We start from the raw sequence: 8,895 nt of genomic DNA on the forward strand, positions 1-8,895 counted from the left end.
TAATAATTTTCGTTAGTTTCATGTTTTTCTTACACTAACTAGCACCACTTCAGTAGCCAAGTATCCCACTAGTTACGTAAGAAATTTCGTGAATTTTTGTGTCATTTCCTTACAGCGGACGACTCCAGAAGATATTTATCGCTGAAAGTTTTCCAGGCATTTCTCTTTAGAACGTTAGGAGCGTCTGTCTGACCTCTGTAGTAGCGTGGGGATGGAAATTGCATCTTGCAGGTGCCACAGGGTAAAGGGTACATCTCAGATTAATCCGTTGTGCAGAATGACAGAATAGCACCCACACGTTCACCACAGATTACTTGTACGGGATACTTAACATGAATAAAGTCTGTGTGTTGTGGTACAAGCTCATCAGTAATAGTCCTCTTGCAGACAATATCAGTAATCTTGCTATCAAAACACTGCCGCTCTGCAATTGAACTGACAGATGCCTAACTGGAGTGTGAGTCAGTGCGGCCCTCCGGTCAGCAGCAGCGGCCTAAATACTTGCTGTCGAGAGGGCGTTGGTGGAATGTTGCTTGTCTGTGTGTCTCTGGCCCCTCTCGTGACAGGCACACTTGATCCAGCGCTCTACTGTCGATCTTTGCCGGCCGATGTGCTAGCGACAGCTTACACCAGCACACTGAGTATGAGACTAGCAGACTGTTACCTACATTGTAAAAACTCAGACTGCTGAAATTTATTCGCATTTGTCTGACACAGGAGAAAATCGACACAGTTAACTGACACGTGAGCAAAGCATAAATTCACAATTTAAGAGCGGTTTTAGATAGGAGAATATCAGGAACTAATTGTAATATGGCTCTCACTAATAGATAAACTGATTCACGAGGAAATTTTGCTTATGTAATTTATGAAATGGGAGATATGATACTGCGTGAAGAGTTTGACAGAGCACTGACAGACCTGAGCCGAAACAAGGCCCTGGGAGTAGACAACATTCCATTAGAACTACAGACGGCCTTGGGACAGCCAGTCCTGACAAAACTCTGGTGATCAAGATGTGTGAGACAGGCGAAATACCCTCAGACTTCAAGAAGAATACGATAATTCCAATCCCAATGAAAGCAGGTGTTGACAGATGTGAAAATTACCGAACAATCAGTTTAATAAGTCACGGCTGCAAAATACTAGCACAAATTCGTTACAGACGAATGGAAAAACTAGTAGAAACCGACCTCGAGGAAGATCAGTTTGGATTCCATAGAAATATTGGAACACGTGAGGCAATACTGACCCTACGACTTATCTTAGAAGCTAGATTAAGGAAAGGTAAACCTACGTTTCTAGCATTTGTAGACTTAGAGAAAGCTTTTGACAATGTTGTCAGGAATACTCTCTTTCAAATTCTGAAGGTGGCAGGGGTAAAATACAGGGAGCGAAAAGCTATTTACAATTTGTACAGAAACCAGATGGCAGTTCTAAGAGTCGAGGGACATCAAATGGAAGCAGTGGTTGGGAAGGGAGTGAGACAGGGTTGTAGACTATCCACGACGTTATTCAATCTGTATATTGAGCAAGCAGTAACAGAAACAAAAGAAAAATTCGGGGTAAGTATTAAAATCCATGGAGAATAAATAAAAACTTTGAGGTTCGCCGATCATATTGTAATTCTGTCAGAGATAGCAAAGGACTTGGAAGAGCAGTTGAACGGAATGGACAGTGTCTTGAAAGGAGGGTATAAGATGAACATCAACAAAAGCAAAACGAGGATAATTGAATGTAGTTGAATTAAATCAGGTGATGCTGAGGGAATTAGATTAGGGAATGAGACACTTAAAGTAGTAAAAGAGTTTTGTTATTTGGGGAGCAAACTAACTGATGATGGTCGAAGTAGAGAGGATATAAAATGTAGACTTGCAATGGCAAGGAAAGCGTTTCTGAAGAAGAGAAATTTGTTAACATCGAGTATAGATTTAAATGTCAGGAAGTCGTTTCTGAAAGTATTTGTATGGAGTGTAGCCATATATGGAAGTGAAACATGGACGATAAATAGTGTGGACAAGAAGAGAAAAGAAACTTTCGAAATGTGGCGCTACAGAAGAATGCTGAAGATTAGATGGGTAGATCACATAACTAATGAGGAAGTATTGAATGGGATTGGGGAGAAGAGAAGTTTGTGGCACAACTTGACGAGAATAAGGGACCGGTTGGTAGGACATGTTCTGAGGCATCAAGGGATCGCAAATTTAGCATTGGAGGGCAGCGTGAAGGGTAAAAATCGTAGAGGGAGACCAAGAGATGAATTCACTAAGCAGATTCAGAAGGATGTAGGTTGCAGTAAGTGCTGGGGGATGACGAAACTTGCACAGGATAGGGTAGCATGGAGAGGTGAATCAAACCAGTCTCAGGACTGAAGACCACAATATCAACAACAATTTATTACTACTGCGGCACACAAGGAGATTCTCGTACTTAGAGCGAAGTCGCAGCGACGTGTTAGTTATTTTATAATATTTTAGATTAAGCACCAAAATAAATTTTAGCACGTATCTCTTCCTGACCGCAAATTCGACTTACGAGACGGGAGTGGCTACTTCAAGAGCTTATCTGTGAACGCAGCATCTAAATACAGGCAATATTTTTTTAAGTACTGATTTTTCGGATTCACTTGCAAACAGTTATAACACTTGCAATGTTGACAGTGAACCTAAAATTAATTGAACATTACATAGGCTTGGAATACTGCCTCAGTGAAACACAAAGGTCGTCACATAAAATTGATATTACACAGGGTGATTCACGAAGATAAGCAAGTATTTTAATATGTTATTCAGCAAGTAAAACTAAAGAAAAAAGCTCATATAAACATAGGTCCGCAAATGTTTAGTTACAGAGTTATGGCTAGTAAAAGATTTTGCCTGATGGAAGTTAGCAACTTCGCTAATATGAAGTCATCGCAAAACTGTACGAGGTTAAAGCACGATTTCCATTTATTGCGTTATTATTGGTCTGGGGAATCTAATAAAACATGTCTCAGACGTATTTTATGAGGACAAAGTCAATACAAGTGAGGTATTACTTGTTCGCATTATGGATGCAATAGACAAAATTAAGAACAACACTGTGAAACTGAAATGAACAGCAAAATCTGTTCATACACGTACATCTAAATGCATTGAACTCGATGGAGACGTTTTTGAACGTTTATTGTGATATGACCTGTAGATTAAAACTGAAAAAAACTGCAAAAAGGTGGGAATTTATGGAGATGGGACCTGGATAAACTGAACGAACCAGAGGTTGTACAGAGTTTCAGGGAGAGCATAAGGGAACAATTGACAGGAATGGGGGAAAGAAATACAGTAGAAGAAGAATGGGTAGCTTTGAGGGATGAAGTAGTGAAGGCAGCAGAGGATCAAGTAGGTAAAAAGACGAGGGCTAGTAGAAATCCTTGGGTAACAGAAGAAATATTGAATTTAATTGATGAAAGGAGAAAATATAAAAATGCAGTAAATGAAGCAGGCAAAAAGGAATACAAACGTCTCAAAAATGAGATCGACAGGAAGTAAAAAATGGCTAAGCAGGGATGGCTAGAGGACAAATGTAAGGATGTAGAGGCTTATCTCACTAGGGGTAAGATAGATACTGCCTACAGGAAAATTAAAGAGACCTTTGGAGATAAGAGAACCACTTGCATGAACATCAAGAGCTCAGATGGCAACCCAGTTCTAAGCAAAGAAGGGAAAGTAGAAAGGTGGAAGGAGTATATAGAGGGTCTATACAAGGGCGATGTACTTGAGGACAATATTATGGAAATGGAAGAGGATGTAGATGAAAATGAAATGGGAGATACGATACTGCGTGAAGAGTTTGACAGAGCACTGAAAGACCTGAGTCAAAACAAGGCCCCTGGAGTAGACAACATTCCATTGGAACTACTGACGGCCTTGGGAGAGCCAGTCCTGACAAAACTCTACCATCTGGTGAGCAAGATGTATGAAACAGGCGAAATACCCTCAGACTTCAAGAAGAATGTAATGATTCCAATCCCAAAGAGAGCGGGTGTTGACAGATGTGAAAATTACCGAACAATCAGTTTAATAAGCCACAGCTGCAAAATACTAACACGAATTCTTTACAGACAAATGGAACAACTAGTAGAAGCTGACCTCGGGGAAGATCAGTTTGGATTCCGTAGAAATACTGGAACACGTGAGGCAATACTGACCTTACGACTTATCTTAGAAGAAAGATTAAGTAAAGGCAAAGCTACGTTTCTAGCATTTGTAGACTTAGAGAAAGCTTTTGACAATGTTGACTGGAATACTCTCTTTCAAATTCTAAAAGTGGCAGGGGTAAAATACAGGGAGCGAAAGGCTATTTACAATTTGTACTGAAACCAGATGGCAGTTATAAGAGTCGAGGGACATGAAAGGGAAGCGGTGGTTGGGAAGGGAGTAAGACAGGGTTGTAGCCTCTCCCCGATATTATTCAATCTGTATATTGAGCAAGCAGTAACGGAAACAAAAGAAAATTTCGGAGTAGGTATTGGAATCCATGGAGAAGAAATAAAAACTTTGAGGTTCGCCGATGACATTGTAATTCTGTCAGAGACGGCAAGGGGCTTGGAGGAGCTGTTGAATGGAATGGACAGTGTCTTGAAGGGAGGATATAAGATAAACATCAACAAAAGCAAAACGAGGATAATGGAATGTAGTCGAATTGGGTCGGGTGGTGCTGAGGGAATTAGATTAGGAAATGAGACACTTAAAGTAGTAAAGGAGTTTTGCTATTTGGGGAACAAAATAACTGATGATGGTCGAAGTAGAGAGGATATAAAATGTAGACTGGCAATGGCAAGGAAAGCGTTTCTGAAGAAGAGAAATTTGTTTACATCGAGTATAGATTTAACTATCAGGAAGTCATTTCTGAAAGTATTTGTATGGAGTGTAGCCATGTATGGAAGTGAAACATGGACGATAAATAGTCTGGACAAGAAGAGAATTGAAGCTTTTGAAATGTGGTGCTAGAGAAGAATGCTGAAGATTAGATGGGTAGATCACATAACTAATGAGGAAGTATTGAATAGGATTGGGGAGAAGAGAAGTTTGTGGCACAACTTGACCAGAAGAAGGGATCGGTTGGTAGGACATGTTCTGAGGCATCAAGGGATCACCAATTTAGTATTGGAGGGCAGCGTAGAGGGTAAAAATCGTAGTGGGAGACCAAGAGATGAATACACACAGCAGATTCAGAAGGATGTAGGTTGCAGTAGGTACTGGGAGATGAAGAAGCTTGCACAGGATAGAGTAGCATGGAGAGCTGCATCAAACCAGTCTCAGGACTGAAGACCACAACAACAACAACATTGTGAAGCTGTATGTACTAACTTCCTTAACACTGAACCTTGTTTTTTCCAGTTTAACATGAATTCACGTTTTTATGGTATTAATAAAAGCAGATTATCTGACACATTCATGCAGTTTCAGTTAACATTATTACCATCATTTTTCCTAAATTAAATTCTCTACAACTTCTGTTGAAACCTTTGTGCAATTGTCTAGAATTTAAAAAACAAATTGGGCCAAGTAGTTTATTAATTAAAAATTTAACGAAATTGTGTCTTTTTTTCTCTGGATGTTCTGGAGAACTACTGCAGATGCACTTCTGGGACATGTTGTATTAGATTCACCAGATCAATAACAACAAAATAAATGGAAACTGTACTTTACTTTCGCCTCGTACAGTTATGTAGTGGCTTTATATTGGCAAAGTTGCTAAATTTCATCAGGCAAAATCTTTTATTAGCCACAACTCTGTAACTAAACATTTGTGGAATTATGTTTACATTAACTTTTTTCTTCAGTTTTACTTGTAAAGTAACATATTAAAATATTTGCATATCTTCGTGAATCAAACTGTATATGTCAGCCTGAGGTCAATCAAATGGTATCATAACCACCGTCGCCTCATTTCCAATTCATCATCAGATGAGCTGTTCGAAAAGAAAGAAAAAGAGAATACTAAAAGGCTAGGAAATTAAACGAATCATCAAACCAACTACTATATATACATACATCTTCATCTACATCGACACACACTCAACGGTGTGTGGCAGGCTTATTGTACATACAATTATTTGTACCCTCTCCCCCCTCTCCCTGTTCCATTCGAGAATAACACATGGAGACAATGATTGTCAGTAGAACTCTGTATGAGTTCTAATTGCTCTGATTCTCTCGTCGTGGTCACTTCATACGTATGTGGCAGGTAGTAATTCACTGAGGTGAGAAAAGGCATGGGGTAGCAATATGCACATATACAGAGGGCCGTAGCAACGCGTGCACAAGGTATGAAAGGCGAGCGCATCAGTGTAGCTGTCATTTGTACTCGGGTGATCCATGTGAAAAGGTTTCCGACGTGATTATGGCCCCACGACCGGAATTAACAGACTTTGAACGCTGAGTGGTAGTTGGAACTAGCTCCATGTGACATTACATATCCGAATTCGTTAGGGAATTCCATATTCCTAGATCCACAGTGTCAAGAATGTGCCGAGAATACCACATTTCAGGCATTACCTTGAAAGGGTACTGTACCGCCCGACATTGAAAATAGGTACAACATTCTTCGTTATTCTTTTCAGAACAACATATTTTTTGTAATAATAACTCAATTTCACTTAATACACCGAAGCCGGATACCAGTGTAGGAAAGATTGACAATTTATTTATTTAATTGATCACATGTGCACCCCCACAAAATAAATCCCTACACCCAACTTGGTGAGATCTGTGAAATGAATGAATGTATGGTCGTCTGCTAACCGCAGGTAGTGAATGTGCAGTATATGATCATCTTTGAGACGGTCCTTTGGTCATCTTTGGTAGAACCAAAGAGATGAAATTTACCTGAGCTTTGAGCGCCTGAAATGTGGCTGACCAATGGGTAGCATGGTCTTCCCCCAACCTCGACAGAGGTGCGAGATGACCTAAAGAACGGCCATGTTTCAGCACTCTGCCGCTGGATCTAGTGTTGGTAAAGACCCGTTTTAGGTGTGCTCCGTAATGACAAAAGAGTGGAGACATGGTATGCATGTGAAATACTTAAGAGTAGTTTGGAATAATAATTTCTCTATTACAGGAACTTTTGTAGGGAGAATTAAATGTCAGGCAGGTAATATTGAGGGGATCGTAGTAATCTTCGGAAGTGACCAAAGGTCACAATGAAACCACGTGTAGCAATAAGTTGAAATACTTCCGAGTGCTTAAATTAAGCTGAATTACTAGCGTGTGTACTATAAGTTGGAAATATTTAAGAAATGGCGTGTGCAGGACTTGAAATTAGAGACGAGTACTTCCACGTGGTGAGTACTGTGTGAGTCTCAATCTGTGTATGAGACAAAGGATAAAGAGAAGTACTCGTCCATGGTATCAGTTGAGGACTCGCGTGAGTGATGAATATGTTCTTAATATTACTTTACGTGTTATGTTTCCGTGTGACACTTGATCCAAAAATGGTTCAAATGGCTCTGAGCACTATGGGACTTAACATCTATGGTCATCAGTCCCCTAGAACTGAGAACTACTTAAACCTAGCTAACCTAAGGACAGCACACAACACCCAGTCATCACGAGGCAGAGAAAATCCCTGACCCCGCCGGGAATCGAACCCAGGAACCCGGCCGTGGGAAGCGAGAACGCTACCGCACGACCACGAGCTGCGGACGCTCTATCCAAACTATAATACTCTGAGAGAGAAGCAAGGTGAGTCAGCCGTCTATCCAGCAACGCCACTTGGCTTGCATTGCACAGGAAGACGTGCATATATCCTCCAGAGTTCATAGTAGGAAAGAAAAGTTGCGAAGTGGGGCAGTGTCGTGTGAAACTGGTATAAATACTAATCGAAGTGGGAAAGCTAAAAGTGATAGTGTTGTGACTATTTATTGTATTGTATTCCATGTTGTAGAGTGTGGTATATGTCATGTAATTTGGGTATGTGTGGTTTGCATGGGAGAGTAGCAAGGTAGTTTCAAAAGATTAGTGGGTTATGCTTGTTCCTTCGGTACCGCTCGGTCTCGGGGAAATTTTCGTGATGATGGGTATGAGAGTCGAAGTTTGAGATATAGCAAAAGATCCACCATCCTATCCAGAAAGTGCACTGTAGCGTTAAATAATTACGAGACCATAAGATAGAGAATCACCAATGTAAAGTCATGCCCACTGGGCGGAATTTCTCATGTGTTATTGTTGTAGGTTATAGAATTTGTGTGTTTAAGTTATAGAATTTATCGGAATAAATAAGATAGTGAAAAGAAAAAGATTGGTGGCCTTTTCCTTCGAATAGTATGTTGTCATGATACCCAGAATTTATAATGTGTGCGCCACTCATATTCAGTGTGATGGCCATGTGTTGATCAAAGCCGTTAAATAAGAAAGAAAATGTGGTATTGCCGATGGGTAGTGAACAGTCAGAGTTGTGTAAATTACTAATAGTCAGATGTGCGTATCCGTTTCCGTTGCGTAATATTCAAACAGGAGAATAACTTGTAATTTAATTGTGAGTACTAGAGTTCATGTTACTCGATAAATAAGAATGAGTCCACTCGCTTGGCAGACCACTCATCTTGCAGGCCTGACTGCAGACAACCGGCGCGAGTGCCTTTGTTAACAGCACGACATGGCCTGCAGCTCCTCTACTGGGCTCGTGACTGGAATACTGTGGCCTGATCAGATGAGTCCCGGTTTCAGTTGGTAAGAGTTGATGGCAGGGTTCGAGTGTGGCGCAGACCCCATGGTTGTCAACAAGGCACTTTGCAAGCTGGTAAGGCTCCTTAATGGTGTGAGCCGTGTTTACATGGAATGGACACGGTCGTCTGGTCCAACTGAACCGATCATTGACTGAAAATAGTTATGTCACTTACTTGGAGACATTTGC

Source organism: Schistocerca americana, chromosome 2, assembly GCF_021461395.2.
Source record: "Schistocerca americana isolate TAMUIC-IGC-003095 chromosome 2, iqSchAmer2.1, whole genome shotgun sequence".
NCBI lineage: Eukaryota > Metazoa > Arthropoda > Insecta > Orthoptera > Acrididae > Schistocerca > Schistocerca americana.